The sequence below is a fragment of the Haliotis asinina genome, chromosome 11, assembly GCF_037392515.1.
Source record: "Haliotis asinina isolate JCU_RB_2024 chromosome 11, JCU_Hal_asi_v2, whole genome shotgun sequence".
NCBI lineage: Eukaryota > Metazoa > Mollusca > Gastropoda > Lepetellida > Haliotidae > Haliotis > Haliotis asinina.
The window spans coordinates 10,732,759-10,755,637 of record NC_090290.1 but is presented as its reverse complement, the minus strand read 5'-3'; the positions used below and the strand labels follow the sequence as shown (position 1 = coordinate 10,755,637).

Genomic DNA, 22,879 nt, shown 5'->3' with positions numbered 1-22,879 from the left:
AATATTCTTTTTGACATTTTGGTTTTGAAAATAAGTAAAATACTAAGGAGATAAGGAGGAAGATTTTGACAATAGCAGTGTCCGATGTTTTCTCCATTACAAATTGTAAAGTGGATCATTTCAATGAGAAAAAGAGGTGAAGTGAACATTTCCGCTCAATAATAACACCTAAATATTGTGAGGTTAGCACGGGTGGGGTTCGAATCCACGCGGACATACGTCCATTGGATCTTAAGTCCAACGCCTTACCCACTCGGCCACCGTGCCCATGCCTTACAAAGTGGAAAGGTAGAACTGAGTGTCGGGTAATTGCAAATGCCTAGATATACGCCCTTCAGCCAAAACTATGTCAGTCTCAACATGTAACTTACACATTTCCAAGCCATTTCTCCAAGTACCATGTTGTCCTCGATATCCTTTGTACCCTACTCTGACTGCAACCTAGAACCACACTTTGTGCTACTGACAGCTGCTCGTATAAAATACTATATTTGTAAGCCAACTGTTAGCATTCTTGATATGTGCATGTTCAACTTCAAGTGCCCTGCCTTACGTTTGGAGGAAGTGGCTGTCGTTTCCTTTCCTTAGATTCCTTTGGAATCCTCCCATCCTTGGTCCTGTAATGTGCTTCTTTGGCGTAGAGTCGATTTGTTCATAACGTTTGTAATGTGACGGCAGTTCCTTGGTAAATAAGAAGTCCCAGTGATAAAGCAAAGAGCCGTTTGACAAGCCATAAGACGTCTAACTACTTAAGACGATTCCAAGGTGGAATCCTGTCACACTCAAAGCAGTCTTTTGTTTGTTTTGTCATGGAATGTCATCGTCTAGATGAAATGACGTCGGTCAGTGCAAACATGTTTGGGCAACATTTAGCACTTGCAGCCGTGCAACAATGAAAGGAAATGAGAGATCACATATTGTATTGTAGCCTGGGCTTTCAGTGGGCGTGTGGCGCAACGGATAACGCGTCTGACTACGGATCAGAAGATTCCAGGTTCGAATCCTGGCACGCTCGGAATATTCTTTTTGACATTTTGGTTTTGAAAATAAGTAAAATACTAAGGAGATAACGAGGAAGATTTTGACAATAGCAGTGTCCGATTTTTTCTCCATTACAAATTGTAAAGTGGATCATTTCAATGAGAAAAAGAGGTGAAGTGAACATTTCCGCTCAATAATCACACCTAAAAATAGTGAGGTTAGCACGGGTGGGGTTCGAATCCACGCGGACATACGTCCATTGGATCTTAAGTCCAACGCCTTACCCACTCGGCCACCGTGCTCATGCCTTACAAAGTGGAAAGGTAGAACTGAGTGTCGGGTAATTGCAAATGCCTAGATATACGCCCTTCAGCCAAAACTATGTCAGTCTCAACATGTAACTTACACATTTCCAAGCCATTTCTCCAAGTACCATGTTGTCCTCGATATCCTTTGTACCCTACTCTGACTGCAACCTAGAACCACACTTTGTGCTACTGACAGCTGCTCGTATAAAATACTATATTTGTAAGCCAACTGTTAGCATTCTTGATATGTGCATGTTCAACTTCAAGTGCCCTACGTTTGGAGGAAGTGGCTGTCGTTTCCTTTCCTTAGATTCCTTTGGAATCCTCCCATCCTTGGTCCTGTAATGTGCTTCTTTGGCGTAGAGTCGATTTGTTCATAACGTTTGTAATGTGACGGCAGTTCCTTGGTAAATAAGAAGTCCCAGTGATAAAGCAAAGAGCCGTTTGACAAGCCATAAGACGTCTAACTACTTAAGACGATTCCAAGGTGGAATCCTGTCACACTCAAAGCAGTCTTTTGTTTGTTTTGTCATGGAATGTCATCGTCTAGATGAAATGACGTCGGTCAATGCAAACATGTTTGGGCAACATTTAGCACTTGCAGCCGTGCAACAATGAAAGGAAATGAGAGATCAGACATTGTATTGTAGCCTAGGCTTTCAGTGGGCGTGTGGCGCAACGGATAACGCGTCTGACTACGGATCAGAAGATTCCAGTTTCGAATCCTGGCACGCTCGGAATATTCTTTTTGACATTTTGGTTTTGAAAATAAGTAAAATACTAAGGAGATAAGGAGGAAGATTTTGAAAATAGCAGTGTCCGATGTTTTCTCAATTACAAATTGTAAAGTGGATCATTTCAATGAGAAAAAGAGGTGAAGTGAACATTTCCGCTCAATAATCACACCTAAATATAGTGAGGTTAGCACGGGTGGGGTTCGAATCCACGCGGACATACGTCCATTGGATCTTAAGTCCAACGCCTTACGCAGTCGGCCACCGTGCCCATGCCTTACAAAGTGGAAAGGTAGAACTGAGTGTCGGGTAATTGCAAATGCGTAGATATACGCCCTTCAGCCAAAAATAGTTCAGTCTCAACATGTAACTTACACATTTCCAAGCCATTTCTCCAAGTACCATGTTGTCCTCGATATCCTTTGTACCCTACTCTGACTGCAACCTAGAACCACACTTTGTGCTACCGACAGCTGCTCGTATAAAATACTATATTTGTAAGCCAACTGTTAGCATTCTTGATATGTGCATGTTCAACTTCAAGTGCCCTGCCTTACGTTTGGAGCAAGTGGCTGTCGTTTCCTTTTCTTAGATTCCTTTGGAATCCTCCCATCCTTGGTCCTGTAATGTGCTTCTTTGGCGTAGAGTCGCTTTGTTCATAACGTTTGTAATGTGACGGCAGTTCCTTGGTAAATAAGGATAAAGCAAAGAGCCGTTTGACAAGCCATAAGACGTCCAACTACTTAAGACGATTCCAAGGTGGAATCCTGTCACACTCAAAGCAGTCTTTTGTTTGTTTTGTCATGGAATGTCATCGTCTAGATGAAATGACGTCGGTCAATGCAAACATGTTTGGGCAACATTTAGCACTTGCAGCCGTGCAACAATGAAAGGAAATGAGAGATCAGACATTGTATTGTAGCCTAGGCTTTCAGTGGGCGTGTGGCGCAACGGATAACGCGTCTGACTACGGATCAGAAGATTCCAGGTTCGAATCCTGGCACGCTCGGAATATTCTTTTTGACATTTTGGTTTTGAAAATAAGTAAAATACTAAGGAGATAAGGAGGAAGATTTTGAAAATAGCAGTGTCCGATGTTTTCTCAATTACAAATTGTAAAGTGGATCATTTCAATGAGAAGAAGAGGTGAAGTGAACATTTCCGCTCAATAATCACACCTAAATATAGTGAGGTTAGCACGGGTGGGGTTCGAATCCACGCGGACATACGTCCATTGGATCTTAAGTCCAACGCCTTACGCAGTCGGCCACCGTGCCCATGCCTTACAAAGTGGAAAGGTAGAACTGAGTGTCGGGTAATTGCAAATGCGTAGATATACGCCCTTCAGCCAAAACTATGTCAGTCTTAACATGTAACTTACACATTTCCAAGCCATTTCTCCAAGTACCATGTTGTCCTCTATCTCCTTTGTACCCTACTCTGACTGCAACCTAGAACCACACTTTGTGCTACTGACAGCTGCTCGTATAAAATACTATATGTGTAAGCCAACTGTTAGCATTCTTGATATGTGCATGTTCAACTTCAAGTGCCCTGCCTTACGTTTGGAGGAAGTGGCTGTCGTTTCCTTTCCTTAGATTCCTTTGGAATCCTCCCATCCTTGGTCCTGTAATGTGCTTCTTTGGCGTAGAGTCGCTTTGTTCATAACGTTTGTAATGTGACGGCAGTTCCTTGGTAAATAAGAAGTCCCAGTGATAAAGCAAAGAGCCGTTTGACAAGCCATAAGACGTCTAACTACTTAAGACGATTCCAAGGTGGAATCCTGTCACACTCAAAGCAGTCTTTTGTTTGTTTTGTCATGGAATGTCATCGTCTAGATGAAATGACGTCGGTCAGTGCAAACATGTTTGGGCAACATTTAGCACTTGCAGCCGTGCAACAATGAAAGGAAATGAGAGATCAGATAATGTATTGTAGCATGGGCTTTCAGTGGGCGTGTGGCGCAACGGATAACGCGTCTGACTACGGATCAGAAGATTCCAGTTTCGAATCCTGGCACGCTCGGAATATTCTTTTTGACATTTTGGTTTTGAAAATAAGTAAAATACTAAGGAGATAAGGAGGAAGACTTTGAAAATAGCAGTGTCCGATGTTTTCTCCATTACAAATTGTAAAGTGGATCATTTCAATGAGAAAAAGAGGTGAAGTGAACATTTCCGCTCAATAATCACACCTAAATATAGTGAGGTTAGCACGGGTGGGGTTCGAATCCACGCGGACATACGTCCATTGGATCTTAAGTCCAACGCCTTACGCAGTCGGCCACCGTGCCCATGCCTTACAAAGTGGAAAGGTAGAACTGAGTGTCGGGTAATTGCAAATGCGTAGATATACGCCCTTCAGCCAAAAATAGTTCAGTCTCAACATGTAACTTACACATTTCCAAGCCATTTCTCCAAGTACCATGTTGTCCTCGATATCCTTTGTACCCTACTCTGACTGCAACCTAGAACCACACTTTGTGCTACCGACAGCTGCTCGTATAAAATACTATATTTGTAAGCCAACTGTTAGCATTCTTGATATGTGCATGTTCAACTTCAAGTGCCCTGCCTTACGTTTGGAGCAAGTGACTGTCGTTTCCTTTTCTTAGATTCCTTTGGAATCCTCCCATCCTTGGTCCTGTAATGTGCTTCTTTGGCGTAGAGTCGATTTGTTCATAACGTTTGTAATGTGACGGCAGTTCCTTGGTAAATAAGGATAAAGCAAAGAGCCGTTTGACAAGCCATAAGACGTCCAACTACTTAAGACGATTCCAAGGTGGAATCCTGTCACACTCAAAGCAGTCTTTTGTTTGTTTTGTCATGGAATGTCATCGTCTAGATGAAATGACGTCGGTCAATGCAAACATGTTTGGGCAACATTTAGCACTTGCAGCCGTGCAACAATGAAAGGAAATGAGAGATCAGACATTGTATTGTAGCCTAGGCTTTCAGTGGGCGTGTGGCGCAACGGATAACGCGTCTGACTACGGATCAGAAGATTCCAGGTTCGAATCCTGGCACGCTCGGAATATTCTTTTTGACATTTTGGTTTTGAAAATAAGTAAAATACTAAGGAGATAAGGAGGAAGATTTTGAAAATAGCAGTGTCCGATGTTTTCTCAATTACAAATTGTAAAGTGGATCATTTCAATGAGAAGAAGAGGTGAAGTGAACATTTCCGCTCAATAATCACACCTAAATATAGTGAGGTTAGCACGGGTGGGGTTCGAATCCACGCGGACATACGTCCATTGGATCTTAAGTCCAACGCCTTACGCAGTCGGCCACCGTGCCCATGCCTTACAAAGTGGAAAGGTAGAACTGAGTGTCGGGTAATTGCAAATGCGTAGATATACGCCCTTCAGCCAAAACTATGTCAGTCTTAACATGTAACTTACACATTTCCAAGCCATTTCTCCAAGTACCATGTTGTCCTCTATCTCCTTTGTACCCTACTCTGACTGCAACCTAGAACCACACTTTGTGCTACTGACAGCTGCTCGTATAAAATACTATATGTGTAAGCCAACTGTTAGCATTCTTGATATGTGCATGTTCAACTTCAAGTGCCCTGCCTTACGTTTGGAGGAAGTGGCTGTCGTTTCCTTTCCTTAGATTCCTTTGGAATCCTCCCATCCTTGGTCCTGTAATGTGCTTCTTTGGCGTAGAGTCGCTTTGTTCATAACGTTTGTAATGTGACGGCAGTTCCTTGGTAAATAAGAAGTCCCAGTGATAAAGCAAAGAGCCGTTTGACAAGCCATAAGACGTCTAACTACTTAAGACGATTCCAAGGTGGAATCCTGTCACACTCAAAGCAGTCTTTTGTTTGTTTTGTCATGGAATGTCATCGTCTAGATGAAATGACGTCGGTCAGTGCAAACATGTTTGGGCAACATTTAGCACTTGCAGCCGTGCAACAATGAAAGGAAATGAGAGATCAGATAATGTATTGTAGCATGGGCTTTCAGTGGGCGTGTGGCGCAACGGATAACGCGTCTGACTACGGATCAGAAGATTCCAGGTTCGAATCCTGGCACGCTCGGAATATTCTTTTTGACATTTTGGTTTTGAAAATAAGTAAAATACTAAGGAGATAACGAGGAAGATTTTGACAATAGCAGTGTCCGATTTTTTCTCCATTACAAATTGTAAAGTGGATCATTTCAATGAGAAAAAGAGGTGAAGTGAACATTTCCGCTCAATAATCACACCTAAATATAGTGAGGTTAGCACGGGTGGGGTTCGAATCCACGCGGACATACGTCCATTGGATCTTAAGTCCAACGCCTTACCCACTCGGCCACCGTGCCCATGCCTTACAAAGTGGAAAGGTAGAACTGAGTGTCGGGTAATTGCAAATGCGTAGATATACGCCCTTCAGCCAAAAATATTTCAGTCTTGACATGTAACTTACACATTTCCAAGCCATTTCTCCAAGTACCATGTTGTCCTCGATATCCTTTGTACCCTACTCTGACTGCAACCTAGAACCACACTTTGTGCTACCGACAGCTGCTCGTATAAAATACTATATTTGTAAGCCAACTGTTAGCATTCTTGATATGTGCATGTTCAACTTCAAGTGCCCTGCCTTACGTTTGGAGCAAGTGGCTGTCGTTTCCTTTTCTTAGATTCCTTTGGAATCCTCCCATCCTTGGTCCTGTAATGTGCTTCTTTGGCGTAGAGTCGCTTTGTTCATAACGTTTGTAATGTGACGGCAGTTCCTTGGTAAATAAGGATAAAGCAAAGAGCCGTTTGACAAGCCATAAGACGTCCAACTACTTAAGACGATTCCAAGGTGGAATCCTGTCACACTCAAAGCAGTCTTTTGTTTGTTTTGTCATGGAATGTCATCGTCTAGATGAAATGACTTTTCTCAATGCAAACATGTTTGGGCAACATTTAGCACTTGCAGCCGTGCAACAATGAAAGGAAATGAGAGATCAGACATTGTATTGTAGCCTGGGCTTTCAGTGGGCGTGTGGCGCAACGGATAACGCGTCTGGCTACGGATCAGAAGATTCCAGGTTCGAATCCTGGCAAGCTCGGAATATTCTTTTTGACATTTTGGTTTTGAAAATAAGTTAAATACCAAGGAGATAACGAGGAAGATTTTGACAATAGCAGTGTCCGATTTTTTCTCCATTACAAATTGTAAAGTGGATCATTTCAATGAGAAAAAGAGGTGAAGTGAACATTTCCGCTCAATAATCACACCTAAATATAGTGAGGTTAGCACGGGTGGGGTTCGAATCCACGCGGACATACGTCCATTGGATCTTAAGTCCAACGCCTTACCCACTCGGCCACCGTGCCCATGCCTTACAAAGTGGAAAGGTAGAACTGAGTGTCGGGTAATTGCAAATGCGTAGATATACGCCCTTCAGCCAAAAATATTTCAGTCTTGACATGTAACTTACACATTTCCAAGCCATTTCTCCAAGTACCATGTTGTCCTCGATATCCTTTGTACCCTACTCTGACTGCAACCTAGAACCACACTTTGTGCTACCGACAGCTGCTCGTATAAAATACTATATTTGTAAGCCAACTGTTAGCATTCTTGATATGTGCATGTTCAACTTCAAGTGCCCTGCCTTACGTTTGGAGCAAGTGGCTGTCGTTTCCTTTTCTTAGATTCCTTTGGAATCCTCCCATCCTTGGTCCTGTAATGTGCTTCTTTGGCGTAGAGTCGCTTTGTTCATAACGTTTGTAATGTGACGGCAGTTCCTTGGTAAATAAGAAGTCCCAGTGATAAAGCAAAGAGCCGTTTGACAAGCCATAAGACGTCTAACTACTTAAGACGATTCCAAGGTGGAATCCTGTCACACTCAAAGCAGTCTTTTGTTTGTTTTGTCATGGAATGTCATCGTCTAGATGAAATGACGTCGGTCAATGCAAACATGTTTGGGCAACATTTAGCACTTGCAGCCGTGCAACAATGAAAGGAAATGAGAGATCAGACATTGTATTGTAGCCTGGGCTTTCAGTGGGCGTGTGGCGCAACGGATAACGCGTCTGACTACGGATCAGAAGATTCCAGTTTCGAATCCTGGCACGCTCGGAATATTCTTTTTGACATTTTGGTTTTGAAAATAAGTAAAATACTAAGGAGATAAGGAGGAAGATTTTGACAATAGCAGTGTCCGATGTTTTCTCCATTACAAATTGTAAAGTGGATCATTTCAATGAGAAAAAGAGGTGAAGTGAACATTTCCGCTCAATAATCACACCTAAATATAGTGAGGTTAGCACGGGTGGGGTTCGAATCCACGCGGACATACGTCCATTGGATCTTAAGTCCAACGCCTTACCCACTCGGCCACCGTGCCCATGCCTTACAAAGTGGAAAGGTAGAACTGAGTGTCGGGTAATTGCAAATGCGTAGATATACGCCCTTCAGCCAAAAATATTTCAGTCTTGACATGTAACTTACACATTTCCAAGCCATTTCTCCAAGTACCATGTTGTCCTCGATATCCTTTGTACCCTACTCTGACTGCAACCTAGAACCACACTTTGTGCTACCGACAGCTGCTCGTATAAAATACTATATTTGTAAGCCAACATTGAGGCAACATTTAGCAACTGTTAGCATTCTTAATATGTGCATGTTCAACTTCAAGCGCCCTGCCTTACGTTTGGAGCAAGTGGCTGTCGTTTTCATTTCTTAGATGGAAACCTCCATTAAGAGAAATCTTTATAGTGTCAAGACTTCCCATAAAACTATCAGACCTTTAAGCACCAAGTAGGCATTGACAACGTCTTCTCTGGCACTATGCAACTCTCGAAATTAATGATGTAGAAGAATTACTGTGAATGTGGTGATTCTTGAATAAGTGAATCCTCCCGCCCCTTGACGCTCGCAAAAAAAGAGGGATGGCCTAAAAGTCGGGCCTGGCCGGGCCTTTGCGTGCCAAATACATTATTGAATTCTGATCCCATTACTGAGCACCATACCTACAAATGATTAATGCAACGTTCATCCTTGATAATAATAATCAAATGTAAGCCACAAACGCGTACCAAATATAGTTTACTACGAATAAATCGGCTATAACTCATGAAGACGGGTTTCCTGTGAGCTGGCTGACCGAAGTTACGGCTAAAAGTGGAATCGATAAACGAAACATGATTAAAAATGTATAACTATTTGACTTCATTCCGATACAGGCTTTCCATCGGCACGAAAATGTTTCCTACGTCTACATCCAATTAATACCACCCCATAAATTCACTATTCATAGTATTTAAAGCATGCATGATACCATCTCTTCCCCAACATCATCTCAACCGCAACAGTTCGGCCTGGCTTGGTCCGAGCTCTCAAAACCAGCTTAAACCTAGAACATGCATCTTCAGTTGTAATTAAATCCAAAGATTGGCATCATGTGCACCTAAATACTACTTCATAATGTTATCAAGAACAACATGTAAAGAAAACTGGCCCCTTAAAGTGAAGCCCTGTTCTCACTTCATTGTGAACATAGCCTCAATCACAAGTCTCTGTTCGGCCCGACTTGGCCCGACCTCTCAAAAACAGCTTAAACCTAACACACGTGTACTGTTTTGTGTTTACAGTTACAGATGACTATTCTATCTACCTATATACCTCATTGTTGAGTCTCAAAACGTAGTATTTGAAGCAAGCACGTTGCTTAAAGTGAACCCTATTTTCTAGATTTTTCTCAATAAAGGCACAGTATCACAAGCTTTCGGTCCGACTTGGCCCAGGCTCTCAAAAGCAACTTAAACCTAACTCATGACACCGGAAAGGGGTAACACAGCTTTGTGAAATATAGTATGCAAAACATTATGTGCACCCATCCCATCTTTTCCCAACCCGCTGAAATCTGAAATATGGAATCTCAATAACTAATCTGTAATCAGACAATGCCTTGCCCTTTAGACCTTACTTTGCAACCGCTTGTATAAGTAAATGTCAGATTAAACAGTTCTTACTCAGAAAAACGTAACAGGCATTCAAATGTCATTTTTTAAACAGATGCATAAAACTAGATGAAATACCCTGGGTTGAGTTTCCTTATAATATCAACCAGTTTCGAAAAGTTGACCAAGACCTGTCCAGCCGTCCGAGGCATGTACGCCAGGTCATTAAACCCTGCGTGGATGATGATGAACTGGAAGCAATTTAGAATTAAAAATTACTTCAGAAATGAATCCATATAGGCGATCAAAATATAATGTGCGCTTTGTAGCTTGCAATATCCAATGATATATTACGACTACGCACGTGAAATAATCCTCATTCTGTGCAAAATCCTACATTCTTCAACTGTTTCCTACCTTACAGTTCTCAATGTCCCACAAGAGACCGGGAATGTCAGCCACCTTGGCTCCGGACAGAAACCTTGTCACGATCCCTTCTTTCTCCGTATAACGTCCAACGTACTTCAACAACGAGTCGACAACAAGTAATGCTGACATTTTCAGATCATATGACTTGAAAACAGGCTGATACTGCCCAACTCGGACAGTTTTATAGGGATACATTTGCAGAAAGTTACGTGAGACTCTGAGGGTTTATGAAAACATACTTCTCCCACGGCCCTCTTTAATGCTTTTATTGTCTGTATGTGTGTTCAGGAAAGCAAGTTTATCTGAAAGGCTGGAAGTTTACAACATCCTGAAACAGCATCTCCGAGTAACCTTTGTGTTGCAAAGCTCATGCTGTGAAAACAAATTTCTCCTGGTCCGGAGCTGGACAACCTAGAGACATATTGGTTGTGTTTTCATTGTTTCGTATGTTCAAATAGTGTAACCATAATATGTCATTTCCGTATGATGTCTCGTGTTACCTATCTTCTGATATGTTTCAATCATGCCATGAATAGCCTCACTCGTCTATCTGCATCTGTTATAGTATTCATTGATGTCTATGCAATAAAAAATGTGCGGGAAGCCTTCTATATTCTTAAGCACTGAACAAAAGCCCAAGCCTTTCAAGCGTTTCATGTCATATAATTGGGTGTGATATCTTCTACTAGTTTTTCAGTTTATTATATGTGTATATGTTTTTAAATATAATGAAACAAATGTCTCATTTTAGTATTTGTAATTTAGTCAGTCATTGTGAAAAACGTTATAAAGAAACGGTGGAGTAATGAATAACTCTGAAGGCCCCTGACAGGTAATTAATGGCAGCAGTATGTTGATTGAATCACAACACGTAGCTGATTGCAATTAGACAAGGGTAATTAAGCAAGCTGGATGCAGGTGTACTTAACAGGTCCATCAAGTTCATTAGTCCGCGCAGTTCAGACAAAACATTGGGCGTCATTTTAAGCAAGGTGTTTGCTTCAAATACCCGTTTTGAGACTCTGTAAAGAACTAGCAAGGCAGATATAGTACTATTCTATGGATGTAAACATTAATCAGTATACGTGTGGGTTTCAAGCTGTTCTTAAGAGAACGGGCCGAGTCGGGTTCTCTTTAAACAACGTGTTTGTTTCCAATACAACCATCTGAAACTCTATAAAGCGATATGTACGTAGATATGATATTAATCTATTGACAAAAATCGAATTTAAGTTACATCTATGGCGCGTAAGATGCTTTAAATTTGACGGCCAGAGAAAATCCTGACCAAATGCTCGTGGAGAGTGTCTTTGTTGAGAATATATATGGAAGAGAGCGTTGCACTTTGACCAACGTTTTTTCCATCAAATACTTCGCTTTGAGACGCTAGAAAGGATTAGTTAAGTAGATATAATACTATTCTATGTATATAAAGACTAATCATTATCCATGCGTGGGGTTTGAGCTGTTTTTGAGTGCACGGGGAAAGTCGGGCCGAACAGATACGTAGCACTTTTGATCGAGGCTATGTTGAGAATGTAGAGCCAGAGACCAGAGCGAAAAGGGCTTCACCGTAAGAGACCGGTTATCTTTACATGTTGCATTTCATTGCATCACAAATAAATCTTTAGGTAGATATAATACCAATCGAGGGATTTCAACATATGTTTGGATACATTTGTCAGGCGTAAGCTGTTTAGGGAGCTCGGGCCAAGCCAGGCCGAAAGCTTACGATACTGTGCTTTCTTGAGAATGTACAGAAAATGCGGTTCACTTTAAGCAACGTGTTTGTTTCAAATACAACGCTTTGAAACTCTGTAAAGTCATATTTAGATAGATATGATACTAAACTGTGGATTTAAACAGAATTTAAGATACATCTGTCAGGCGTAAGGTGTTTTTGAAAGGTCGGGCCAAGTCGGGCCAAACAGAGACTTAACACTTTTGGTCGAGGCTATGTTTGAAAGACAGGTAATTCACTTTAAGGGACCGGTTATCTTTACATGCTGCATTTTGTAACACTAAGATGTGATGTTTAGGTAGATATGATACCAATCCATGGATTTAAATACACTTCAAGATACATTTTACAGATGAAAGATGCTTCTGACGGAACGTACAAAGCCGGACCGAACGTTTCTAAGATAGTGTTGTGTGTGTTGAGACTATACAGGAAAGAGTGCTGCGCTTTGAGGAAACGCATTTTGTCTGTCATGTGTACTAGAACATTTTAGCATTTGCATACTCGCAGGCTTTTGGATTTTTGCTGGATTTATGCTTTTTAGAATACAGTGGCATTCATACGATTTTTGCGCGTGCGAATGCATTTTTTCTTCTTTTTTTTTTGATCCTTTATAATATATTGTGATTTAATATATGTCTTTTAACACATATTTATAATCATGTAACAGTTGCCCTCTGGCTCTCGCCAATACCCACTCCTCTTTGACCTAAACATCCTCTGCTGATTCAGCATGAGACAATAAAAGTTAATTAGGAAACCCCAACTGTTTTAATTAAGAAAAGAAAAGCTGTCAAAACACTGTCACTTTCTGCCCAGGACCCCAGGATGTCACACCTCACTAAGAGAAGTAAGTAACCTTCTCACACAGACACAGACAAGGACAAAACATAACATTTCTCTGGGACTCTCGGTATGTTATCAATGTTGGTTTTAACTATACATTTTCAACCAAACTATACTTGGAATTCTAGCTACCCAAATCCGCAGATTTCGGTTTAATATTCTGCAATCCATTTTAGTAGTACTCGGTGGCCCGGCCCGGCCCGACTTTTCTTGGCCTGACTTTTAGGCCATCCTCTACACACAAGACAGACAGCAAATCAATTCTCTCAGATTACCACCAAAAACTCCCTAATCATCAAATGAAGCTCGACGAACAGGAAGCTGTATTAACCCAAAATCAGGACTGCAGAAAGAGAATACTATTCGAAGGATTGTAGTACTCTTTTTGAAGGATACTACATACCATCGACCTTTGTAGACTGTCTAAGCATTGCGCCTGTTTATTGTTATTACTTAATCCCTCTCTTCGTTGGCTTCATCACTTGTGCTGTTTGTTGTTTTAGTTCCCCACTGACCGATTCCAGTAATGTACCCTTGTTATTCTACTACGTGTTGTTGTTGAAACTTAATCCGCTCTTTGTCAAACCATACCATGTATACGAACTTCTCACCATTTGGTTGCAATCACTTTTAGCTCGATAACGATGTAAGAACCTACATCGAAACGTCCCTCAACGTAATAAAGAAAACGTTGTAATCAATAAAGTTTGTCCAAGAGCGGTCGTCGTGGTCGCTCTCGGGCGATAGTTTAGGATGGTGGACAAGAGTAACGGTAGACAAAAGTCAGCGGTAGAGATGAAGACAGCAACAGCCATATTTTATTATTGTTTGGTTGAACGATGGTCGAAATGGTATACACAGTGGTAAACATGTGACAGAACGCACATCGGGACTGAGTGGCCTATGATCCCGATGTGGAGACCCGCTCTGTCACTCACACACCTTCAGAAGTCCGACGGCGATTCTTCATCGTTGACGTAGTCGTAGGTGGGGCGACGGCCTTGACCGACACCCCGACTAGACGCACAATCCGTCCACTTCTGTCGATGATCTAGTCTCCATGGTTGGTCTTGCTGGTTGGTCTCGCTGGATGGTCTGTCGACTGACCATATCAGTCAGGTTTTTATACACAGGGCCATTACGCCATATTGTGCAAGGTCACTGGCCCATGCACATGTACATACGTAAGATTCGCCGACGTAGGGAGGTGTTAATTGACATGTATTGATAGCGTTTGAGAATTAAGGGTCCTGCCCGGAGGGGGTTTTATGATAAGAGGGGATACACCGAATGTTTGCCAAATGCATTACATAGACAAAGGGGATAGAATTTCGGTGCACTTTGGACTTATATTGAAACAAATAGATTGTTTGAATAAATGAAGTTTTAAGGAAACTTATTGAAATGATTTAGTCTATGACAAGTTGTATGTTTCATGTTCTTACTCACAGTCACCAACTTCTAGAATGCCGATAAAATAATCAGTGACATGTACGTGGAGCTGTACATATTTTGGGGGTAATTGCTACTGCATAGACATGTTTGAAGGTCACTGAGTCTCCTTATTACTTTTTGTCACTCTTTTGCCGCCCAACGATTTTCTATTATCGTTGTGCATGCCACTCTGACCTGCAATGTGAGGGGGCTAAGTAGTGTAAAATGAGTGTCCTCCTGCGCGGATACGTAAGTCCCAGAAGTACATTTCAACCCACCCGAATTTTGCAGCATATGTGTGATTTTAAGTTGTCGCTTAATTTTTCCACAGTTGCCAACGGGTAAAAGGATGATATAAATCCAACTAGGGTCCATGCAGGTAGCAAAGGTACCCCAAGGTTGCTAGTGTGGTGATCTACCTTTGGCTTGCCAGTGATCAGTGATTTTTCATTGTTTTGTCCTAATTTGAAGTCAAGTTTTAGAGATAAATACTAGTTTTATTTTTTTCATGTCAGTGATATTCTAACTGTTTTTGTTGGTTTGGGTTTTTTGTTTGTTTGTTTTTTGTTTTTTGTTTTGTTTGTTTGTTTGTTTTTCTTGTTTTGTTTTGTTTTTGTCCGTCGTGACAGGTCTTTTAGTGATTTACGTGTATCTATGATAAATTTCTTATAACCTTAAGTGGGTGACTCACATCTATTCTGTATTATAACATTTACGTGTCCTCTAGCTACTTTTATATGTGAGGTGAGACTCAAATAAATAATCTGTCTGTCCACCCGTCAGTGACTGCCGAACAGACAAACGACTGTCATTGTTTGTGTTGGTCAGTAAGAGCTGAACCATCCAAAGCAGGGACAAGCGGGGTCGAGGAAACAGTCGCATCTATTATATTATACATAATATATCATAATCTGTTTTGTGCATTTTAGTTTTGAAAAATAACTGCAAATATGCTAACATTGTGAGGAAGATTACGCTAGTGGCAAACCTGTTTTTTCGGCATTACAGATTCAAAGGGAACCGTATGAGTGAGAAAAGAAAACGAAAATCAGTTGAAAATGAACTATGACAGTGTATGTACATTGAACGCCCTGTAGCTAGCACGAGTGGGGTTCGAACCTACGCGGACAGTCAATCTTAAGTCCGACGTCTAAACCACTCTGCCACCGTATGTGTGGGCGTGTGACACAACGTATAATGTGTCTGACTATGGATTAAAAGATTCCAGTTTCGAATCTCTGCAGCCTCGAAATAGTAGTTTGGTTTTTTTTCTGTTTTTTGTTTTGTTTTGTTTTTTTCTTGTTATGTTTTTGTTGTTGTTGTTTTTTGTTTGTTTGTTTGTTTTGTTTTGCTTGTTGTTGTATTTTGTTTGTTTGTTTTTGTTTTTTTGTTTTTGTTTGTTTTTAAAATAACTGAAACGGTTCGCCGTTCTTAAGCCCGCGCCTTAACCACTCGAACTTGTTTAACGTGAAAAGGTGGAGCTGTATCTCGGATGATTGCTACTACAATACGAAATTGCTCTTAATACATTTCCAAGCCATTTCTCGTGGCACCGTTATGTCTTGACTGAAATGTGGACCTACAATTGGTGATGTGAAATGCCGCCAGTATATAAGAGAATTATTAGGTGCGTTAGTAGCATTGTAGATTAATGCATATTGAACTTAAACTGAACTTCCTTACGTTCTCTAATTCCTTTGCGATCCTCCCATCGCTATCCCTGTGGTGTTCTTCACTGTTAAATAATATATGCTACTTCATAACGTTTTTAATGAGACTGTAGTTCATTGGCAGTTTAGAGCCCTTCTCATGACGGAAAGTACGAGCAAGGCTCAGATTCTGTCCGTATTTTTTTCATTTTGTCTTTGACAGGAAAATTAAAAACGAAAACTAAGAGGAAAATTATACCACAAGCAGTAAAACCTTTTCAGAATTGTAAAAGGTGAACCATATCAATGAGAACAGGCACTGAGGAAACATCGCTTCGTTGTTCTTTGGTTAGTGTGTTTGCTATATGGAATATGTTCCTCCGAAACATTTTTATATTATTTCAGTTCCTTGGTAAATAAAAAAAAGACTGATAAAGGACTGGACCTGTTGGACATTACCGTGAAACACGTGCAGATGATATCGTGAGGAATTTATTGTAATTGTCTTTCAGCTACGAAAACAGAATTCACCTCAAAATGGTTTCGTTTCTGTCCCCAGTAAACATGGAAATTCATTATTGTCTGTTTACTCCATCACATAACTAACATATCCAAACACTTCTAAGAATTCCGATGTCTTCGTAAAATGTGAAACAAATAATAAAACTAAAACAAGCCAGATTTATGGATGTCAACTTCTTTATTTTTTTATTTATTCACAATAAAAAAGTTGACATCCATTAATCTTGTTTTTCTTATGCATCCTATTTGTAAATGCCCTTCAAAGATTTACGTCATATTACTGTTTTGTGTTGTTGCTGCTGTTGTTGTTTTCACTATTTCAGGCTGAATGATAATAACCATTAATATGTTAACAGTCAGACAGTCAGACCTAAGTCTCTGACAAGTACATGTAAGATCAGCTAACAGCTTTACTATTACAGCCTGAGTGATGTATTAGCACGGGGGTCAGGTTATCACCGACACTCAGAACCGAAATTTTAGATATTTCGTAACGAAAAGTTAGTTTACATTTGATATACGGACTAATTTGTAAAGGATTAATATAACAGAATGATGCATGTTATGAAGTTGATTCATGAAATCATCTTCGGATTAATATGTTGCTGTTTTGACATTTTCTAGATCATTTATTTGCACCGGCTGGATTCAGTGATTCGTCCTTGTATATATGATTATTCAGGTAGCGAATGCTAGCAATATTACCCCAAGAGTTTTAGTGTATACAAAATGGTCAACATAAGTCTCTTTTGTGGAAACATATTTTCAAAAGCACAATTGTAATCGACAAAACGAAGTGTTTTACGTTATTTTAAATTAATTCTGTTTTGCTAAAAATGATTTGGCTTTCAATCTAAATCAAACGTAATAAAATGTCATTTATTCAAGAGTTCAAAATACGTCAAAACAGCAGATTGTTTACATATTTGTATCGGTGTGTGTGTGTTGGGAGGGGTTGTTTGTTCATCTTTTCTTTTTTTCTTTTTTTTTCCTTTGTTTCATAATAAATGTCGGAGGAAAACTGAACATTAGAAGCTTTTTCATTTTTATTTCCAAAAAATATCCCTGTTTGTCAATTTCAATATGCTATCATTGAAGCTTTGTATGTTTCCTCCTTAAAGCCGCCAAAGTATCGATCTTCGCTTCTGGGATACGATGTCACGCATCAACCACGCCCGCTAGCCTGACCACCGAATGCGTGTGTCAGCCGCCTCTTTAGACATGCGTTGAAACCTATTTTGAGCATGAGGTCTGAAATATATGCAAATAATTTTACTAGTTTGGACAAACACAACTATGATATAAAAGGGCATTTCAAGAAGAAATCAAAACGAGAAAAATATACAACTAAAAAAGAAATAGGGAATAGCGGATTTTTTATACAGCAATTAATCTGATATTAATATGACAAAATGTGTATAATCAATTTGAAATTTGAAAAAAACGTGTGGTCAAACTAATTTGTGTTGATACAGAATGTACTGCTTGATAAAAATATGTTAAGAACTAGGTGTTAGTTTAAAATCTCCAAATGAAGGTAAATCACGTAATGTTTGCTTGGAAACTTCAAATAAATGTGTATGACAGCGTGTACCTCTCCTTTAGAACCCCACGACATTCCGTCGATTTTGAAAAGGGTTGACCTAATGTCAAGTCGCGTAGCAGTTCACAGGCGAACAGAGTGCAACACTTCCGGTGTCGCTTTCTAGGTCACGTGACCCTGACTGGGTGGGTGCCAACCACTGAATCTTGCCCCAGGCGCGAATACAGCTATCGGGCTTTGTCGCTGAATAGAAATGTGAGCTCTTGAAGTTCGCTTAAATTTTTATGGGCGTTTTCACAATGGTGAATGATGCGAAGGAGTTTACTCGGAATTAAATTATTCATGGGAATGGATTATCAAAATACACGATCTTGTGAATGGGAAAATTAGCTGGATCGAAAAGGCTGTCTAGAAAATATTATCCAAATAATTTTGAACATTGGTGGGATGAGAATTATTTAAAACTGAGAGCTGTGTATATTTCAGCGGACTTGAAATCTGGGTATGTTCAAGCTGGGTAACAACACGTGAACTACTGTATGTGTGTGCGTGCGCCCGTGTGCGTGTGCGTGTGCGTGTTCTCGTGTGCGTATGTGTGTATGCGTATATGTGTGCGTGTGTGTGCGTGTGTGTGCGCGCGCGCGTGTGTGTACAAGCTACAAAATAAGCATTAGCAACAACAGCGTCGACACAGATGTTGACAACAATAATGTTTACATAAAATGTGCAACGCCAGAGGAAAGCCAGTCTCAGTTACCTGCTGACACAGACGTTGACAAAATAGCTATGAAAATAATCAGAAAGGATCAAGACAAATCAGCTATAGCACCAGGTGTACGAGTAAAAGGTGAACATGTCCTACCCAGCCGGTAATATTCGTCAAACCTTGCAGCGGCTTGTTGCCTGGCTTCCCAGAGCAAATACTCCGCCGCACGCTGATAGTCTGTCACACAGACCCTGACACAAATACATCCAAGAAAGCCTATGCAAGTCTATGGAATATATGGCAAGTCTGCATTTTCACAGTTTCTGGAAATGAAGAAAATCTCAGGGCTCGTTTTCATGAAATTTCATATATAAACTATGAATTGTTATTTTTTTTCGATAAAATATGTTAATTTCAGATTTGCTGAATCAAAAGAAAAGTTGAATCAATAATTACGTAAAAGACATTTTCATAAATATTATAGAAATAAAAATGGAAGGGGCTCTTGAATGTTCGAAGGAAAAGCTTGAAAACAGGTGATCAGTGAACGAAAAACTGAAGAAATTGTTTGATGAACAGACGGGCGAATAAGTGAGCTTATGATTGTACGAAAATAGAATGACAGAACGCGGAACTAACAAACGAATGATATCAAAGTCATGGTATATTTTCAGTACAGAAATTCAGTGTTATACATAAACAAGTAGTGAAAGTAAGTTCAAGTAAACCTGACCCGCGCGACACTCACAAGCAGCTGTAGACCACAGTAAATCATCTCCAGGACACATATACCGCACTCCGAAAGAAACTTTAACTTCCTACCTTTATGAATTACTGAAAAACTATCAAAGATATGTTAGAAGGCATTAGCTGACAAGACACTCAGCTCTGTGCAAGTCACATTTCCCAAATGCATTCATATTTAGATGATATGCATCGTTTTCAAAAGAATCAAATTTCCATATTTTCAGTGATTTTGATGTTCAAATGAAAGGTTGAAATAAAATTCTGCTTGGAGGCAAAGGTAAACAATTTAAAATCCCTTTCAACTATCAAAACAGGAAATAATTGTTGTAAAGGGTATGAATTTAAAGAATAATTTATGTGATTCCAGATTTGTAAAACATTTTCTGCTGATTTGCATGATGTAAACTGTGTCTTTCTTATTGTGAAACAGTGTTTCTGAACATCTGTAATTTTCTTTGTTAACATTTTCCCATTTTCTGTCGATATCAGTCGCCAAAACGTAGCAATATTCAAATAAAACTTATTCAGTGCTACAGACTGACTAGGGTCACTGCAGAAAGAGGTGACGTCACGCATCACAACGATAGCCAAAGGTGGGTACCTCAGAGGAAGGATTGTAACGTTTCTTTTGGTTTTTAGTGTATATCCACATCAAGGGCAAAATATGCGTATCATATTCAATATAAGCAATGTAGTTCATTAGGGCAGTTTACGAAATGCCAAACAATATAAGTCATATTTTAATCCGTGAACGTCCGGGGTAAAATAGGAATTTAGCAACCCATGCTTACCATAAAAGGTGACTATGCTTGTCGGTCAGCCTCGCTGATTTGTTGACACATGTCATCGGTTCCCAATTGCACAGATCGATGCGCATGTTGTTGATCACTGGATTGTCTGGTCCAGACTCGAATCTTTACAGACCGCCGCCATATATCTGAAACATTGCTGAGTGCAACGTAAAACTAACTTACTCAGTGATTTTTCAAACTGACTGAAACATGCGTCCATTCTGCTCAAAATTATTCAGAAACTCAATTCAAATTGTCTTTAAAACATTACTACTTATACTGTGATATTTTTATTCAGTTATTTTCTGGTTCTAGGTGATGAATTGAATTAAAAATAGTTAGAATTCGTTAGTATAATAAAATACATGGACAAAATGTTCAGTAATTTCGTAAAAAAATGAAATATCAAGGCGTTCCGTCTTTTCAAGCATTGACTGAACTTTATTTTACTTTCTGAAAAAATCTGGTGGTGGTATAATACTTATCAGCTGTCTTTGTACCAAGGTTAGCTTGTTAAGACCAGAGCGTCGTATTTCGATTCTGTTTCGTGCTAGATCAGTATCGGACGGGTTATCTCCCTTGGTCCACAAAGCCTATCTTCCCTTCCCCGTGCTTGTTCAGCAAACTTTAACTGCAGACCGTTTATGACTTCGTTATATTTGTGTCATATTTTTTGCTGGAACTACTGCATGTGCGTGGACTATGTTTTAATCTGATTTTTTTGTGGGTTTGATAAGTTTTAAAAGAATAATATACTAATATATTTCCTCCCTCTGAATAAAATGATAACTTTCGCAGTGATTTTCTGTATGTTACAATGTGTATAGTTTGGATCATAAAACTCACGTTGCATTTCAAACCACAAAAGGCATAAAGCAGGGCTCAGAGTAACGGGTAACGGGGGAAATATTTATTTTAAAATTGCTGATATTAAAATCGTTATTACTAGTTTATGTTAAAACGGTACGAAATAACAGTCCAATCGAGACCTTTTCAGAAATATTCACAAAAAATCAATCGACGTTTATTTGAAGAATCTTCCGCATATCTGGAATATTTGTTTAAATCGTTGTCACCAACATGCTAGAAATACACTTTTGTAAGATTAAATTATCTTAAACACACTTAGTCGTATAATTTTTTGTTAGGAAACTTGCCACAAATTCAGTTTGGATGTGCATGATTATAATTAATTATAGAATATATAACATATATGATAATTATTTACAGGAACGAACAAACATAAACTTGCAAACTTGAACTAACATTTATCAGACTAAAGCTTAGTCTCTGAAGATATATTGTTACTTAACAACAAACAAACCCATTTATATTAGAAAGGAGCTGCTAAGATATGGGGTCCATGAATGTGAGAAAATCTACGCTTACTTCATTTAGGAGTGCAGGGTGTGCGGATATAAAAACATCATTGTTTCAGTGTACATCTGTCTTCAATAAGCAACCTATTGCTTCAACGAAGCCTGGATTAAGACATTAATGTGCAGCAACAAAACTCCTATCCTGCTCCAAATGGAACTGTTTTGATGAAAAGTGATAATTTCTTGATTTTTCAAAGATAAAATTCCAGGATATCCGTTGGTGGCAGCGTATTGTGAGAATTTTTAAAATTTGATTTAAAAAATAAAATATAATAAATAAACAGAACAATTAAGAAATCTTCCTTGAGTGTCGCCTTGGCACCAGAGCAATTCAGTTTTTTATATGGTAATCTTAAAATCGACCGAGAGGTACAATTTCTTTTGCCCAGTATCTTTTGCTCCTTAAACATTTTAAATTGTTTTAGAAAAAAAAAATTTGAACGTTATCTACACATAGATTTTGATCAGCAGGTAAATATATACTGCTGTGTCCTTATATTCTGATATACGGTTGTGTTCTGCAATTTGTAATGGATTTTTGCCAACAAAATGGAGGCAATAGTAATTTGGTGCAGATTTATAACTCAGATAATGTTCTTGAGCAAGTTATTTGGATATTTGTTCAGCTCTGTGTTTTTGTTTCCATATTGCATTTCCCTTACTCCAGGTCATCTTGTTAACGGCTATTTCGGAAGCTAAACAGTCAAAGGAGCACATACCCTCACAAAAGCGAAAAAGTATATCTTTGAGAATGAAATTTAACCAAATAATCAAAAACGTGAAGCATTCCTCGGCTGCAATAGTCGGTGACCCGACAATACTGCATATATGAACTACAACTGTGTTACACACTTGAATTCACTTGATGTTTATAAGGACACATTATCAAGGTGAATAACCCTCGCATACAGGCCGGTGTAGACCTCCAGTACCTCTTGATATACCGTCAATGCTGTCTACCATACAGACCCTGAAACAAATATATCCAAGAAAGCCTGTGCAAGTCAGTAAGATGAGGCAAGTCTAGATTTGTACAGTGTCGGGAAATGAAGAAAGTTTCAGGGCCATTTTTCGTTATATTTTTGTGATCATATTTTATTAACCGTCTTTTTTCTTCTGAAAATATGTATATTTGAGAGACTGGATGTTAGTCTAACAGCCAATATTATAAACG

The 22,879-nt window shown here is 39.5% G+C and overlaps 17 non-coding genes across 17 annotated transcripts; 8 read left to right on the top strand and 9 right to left on the bottom strand.

Annotated features, from left to right (window-relative positions):
• Positions 1–184: 184 nt before the first annotated feature.
• Positions 185–267, bottom strand: Trnal-uaa (transfer RNA leucine (anticodon UAA)). The gene has a single exon. It is a non-coding gene; the product is annotated as a tRNA-Leu (tRNA).
• Positions 268–942: 675 nt separating this feature from the next.
• Trnar-acg (transfer RNA arginine (anticodon ACG)) lies at positions 943–1,015 on the top strand. The gene has a single exon. It is a non-coding gene; the product is annotated as a tRNA-Arg (tRNA).
• Positions 1,016–1,200: 185 nt separating this feature from the next.
• On the bottom strand, positions 1,201–1,283 carry Trnal-uaa (transfer RNA leucine (anticodon UAA)). Its single transcript has one exon. It is a non-coding gene; the product is annotated as a tRNA-Leu (tRNA).
• A 670-nt stretch (positions 1,284–1,953) lies between these two features.
• Positions 1,954–2,026, top strand: Trnar-acg (transfer RNA arginine (anticodon ACG)). The gene has a single exon. It is a non-coding gene; the product is annotated as a tRNA-Arg (tRNA).
• Positions 2,027–2,211: 185 nt separating this feature from the next.
• On the bottom strand, positions 2,212–2,294 carry Trnal-uaa (transfer RNA leucine (anticodon UAA)). Its single transcript has one exon. It is a non-coding gene; the product is annotated as a tRNA-Leu (tRNA).
• A 665-nt stretch (positions 2,295–2,959) lies between these two features.
• On the top strand, positions 2,960–3,032 carry Trnar-acg (transfer RNA arginine (anticodon ACG)). Its single transcript has one exon. It is a non-coding gene; the product is annotated as a tRNA-Arg (tRNA).
• A 185-nt stretch (positions 3,033–3,217) lies between these two features.
• On the bottom strand, positions 3,218–3,300 carry Trnal-uaa (transfer RNA leucine (anticodon UAA)). Its single transcript has one exon. It is a non-coding gene; the product is annotated as a tRNA-Leu (tRNA).
• A 675-nt stretch (positions 3,301–3,975) lies between these two features.
• Positions 3,976–4,048, top strand: Trnar-acg (transfer RNA arginine (anticodon ACG)). Its single transcript has one exon. It is a non-coding gene; the product is annotated as a tRNA-Arg (tRNA).
• A 185-nt stretch (positions 4,049–4,233) lies between these two features.
• On the bottom strand, positions 4,234–4,316 carry Trnal-uaa (transfer RNA leucine (anticodon UAA)). The gene has a single exon. It is a non-coding gene; the product is annotated as a tRNA-Leu (tRNA).
• Positions 4,317–4,981: 665 nt separating this feature from the next.
• Trnar-acg (transfer RNA arginine (anticodon ACG)) lies at positions 4,982–5,054 on the top strand. Its single transcript has one exon. It is a non-coding gene; the product is annotated as a tRNA-Arg (tRNA).
• A 185-nt stretch (positions 5,055–5,239) lies between these two features.
• Trnal-uaa (transfer RNA leucine (anticodon UAA)) lies at positions 5,240–5,322 on the bottom strand. Its single transcript has one exon. It is a non-coding gene; the product is annotated as a tRNA-Leu (tRNA).
• Positions 5,323–5,997: 675 nt separating this feature from the next.
• Trnar-acg (transfer RNA arginine (anticodon ACG)) lies at positions 5,998–6,070 on the top strand. The gene has a single exon. It is a non-coding gene; the product is annotated as a tRNA-Arg (tRNA).
• Positions 6,071–6,255: 185 nt separating this feature from the next.
• On the bottom strand, positions 6,256–6,338 carry Trnal-uaa (transfer RNA leucine (anticodon UAA)). Its single transcript has one exon. It is a non-coding gene; the product is annotated as a tRNA-Leu (tRNA).
• A 665-nt stretch (positions 6,339–7,003) lies between these two features.
• Trnar-acg (transfer RNA arginine (anticodon ACG)) lies at positions 7,004–7,076 on the top strand. The gene has a single exon. It is a non-coding gene; the product is annotated as a tRNA-Arg (tRNA).
• A 185-nt stretch (positions 7,077–7,261) lies between these two features.
• Positions 7,262–7,344, bottom strand: Trnal-uaa (transfer RNA leucine (anticodon UAA)). The gene has a single exon. It is a non-coding gene; the product is annotated as a tRNA-Leu (tRNA).
• Positions 7,345–8,019: 675 nt separating this feature from the next.
• Positions 8,020–8,092, top strand: Trnar-acg (transfer RNA arginine (anticodon ACG)). Its single transcript has one exon. It is a non-coding gene; the product is annotated as a tRNA-Arg (tRNA).
• A 185-nt stretch (positions 8,093–8,277) lies between these two features.
• Trnal-uaa (transfer RNA leucine (anticodon UAA)) lies at positions 8,278–8,360 on the bottom strand. The gene has a single exon. It is a non-coding gene; the product is annotated as a tRNA-Leu (tRNA).
• Positions 8,361–22,879: the final 14,519 nt, after the last annotated feature.